This window comes from Corvus brachyrhynchos, unplaced genomic scaffold (assembly GCF_000691975.1).
Source record: "Corvus brachyrhynchos isolate BGI_N302 unplaced genomic scaffold, ASM69197v1 scaffold1992, whole genome shotgun sequence".
Taxonomy (NCBI): domain Eukaryota; kingdom Metazoa; phylum Chordata; class Aves; order Passeriformes; family Corvidae; genus Corvus; species Corvus brachyrhynchos.
Genome location: NW_008236840.1, coordinates 13135 through 14428, shown reverse-complemented (window position 1 = coordinate 14428; position 1294 = coordinate 13135). Strand labels below are relative to the sequence as shown.

The 1294-nt window shown below is 51.0% G+C and overlaps 1 protein-coding gene across 1 annotated transcript in view; it reads left to right on the top strand.

Moving 5' to 3' along the window:
• Positions 1-1179: 1179 nt before the first annotated feature.
• The window catches only part of LOC103611384 (zinc finger protein 239-like), a 2821-nt gene continuing 2706 nt past the window's right edge, over positions 1180-1294 (top strand). Inside the window, exon 1 of the mRNA XM_017728025.1 lies at positions 1180-1265. The gene's annotated coding sequence lies outside the window, so the exon portion shown is untranslated. The remainder of the gene's footprint in view (positions 1266-1294) is intronic.

Below are 1294 nucleotides of genomic sequence, written 5' to 3'. Positions count from 1 at the left end.
TGGTCCAAGTCGGTGTGGCTGTGTCCGAGCAGATTGAGAGCATGTGTTTGTAGGGAGGCGTTGCTGTTGTTCCTTCGCTGGGGGTCTCCCATGTGCCGGTTTCATCAAATTTAGAAATATATTCTCTGAGAGAAGGCACAACCACTCCTCACCCTCCAGGTTCGTGAAAAAATAAATTTTCCTCAAAGGAAAGTGAAAGAGATAAAACCTATTTATTTAATAAACAAACAGGGAAAGGATAATAATGCTAAATAGTTAAACTTCTCGATCTGCCGAGAGAAACCTGGGAAAATTTCAGAGTCCTTCCGTAGATCTCTCTCCCCCTCCCTGGAGCTGGGACAGAGTGGTGGGCCCACCTCCAGGGCCAAGGCCTCGGTGGAAAGTCCTCCCAATGTATTCTGATGTTGAAACCACCCAGCAGAGGGAAAAGGGAAAAAAGAAAAAAGTCCCAGAAAAAAAACAAACGTTCAAAGAAAAATCTGAGGAAAAACCTGCCGAAAGCTGTCTGGAAAGAAAAGCAAGCGGGGTGCTCCCCTTCCCTCTTGCTCTCCTGCCACAGCTGAAAAAGAAGTCTCTATGTCTCTGTGACCTTGAACAAGCTGCAAACTGCTTTGGAAAAGTTTTGCTCAGTTTTTCCTTCCCCCTCTCAGGCTCAGTTTAGAGGCATAGAAGGGCACAAGAATTAATTTCTGGGCATAGGGCAGTGATATGGGATACACATCATAAAGTCACCCCAAGACAGGGGGGTTTTGACACTCCCAGACCCCCAAAATTCCAGGAAAAGGAATTTTTTTCTGCCAAAAAGGTGGAAAAAGAGGAGTTTGAGTATCCTCAGTCTCTAAAAATCCTGGGATCAGGTGGGGCTGGCCACTCCCAGCACCCTCCAAAATCCTGGGAACAGGGCAGTTGAGGAAAATCCAGAGCCCTAAAATCATGGGAAAAGAGGAGTTTGGCCACTGCAAACCCTGAAAATCGCGGGAAAGGGAACAACCCCTAAAAAAGAGGAGATTGGGACAATGCCTTTCCCCCAAAAACTCCCCAAATGATGAGGAAGGAGCGGGAGAAGGGCCCGGAGAGAGGAGCAGAAGGAGGCGGGATTAGGAAGGAGGAGGAGCGGGAGGAGCGATGGAGGAGGAGGCGGGGGAGGAGGAGCGGGAGGAAGAGGAGCGAGAGAGGCAGAGGAGGAGCAGCAAGACGAAAAGCAGCAGGGGAAGCGCGGGGTCGGTGCCCGCTGTGTCCGCCGCGGCCCCGGGAGCATCCCGCAGGTGAGCGGGGAGGGGGGGCTCGGCCCAAA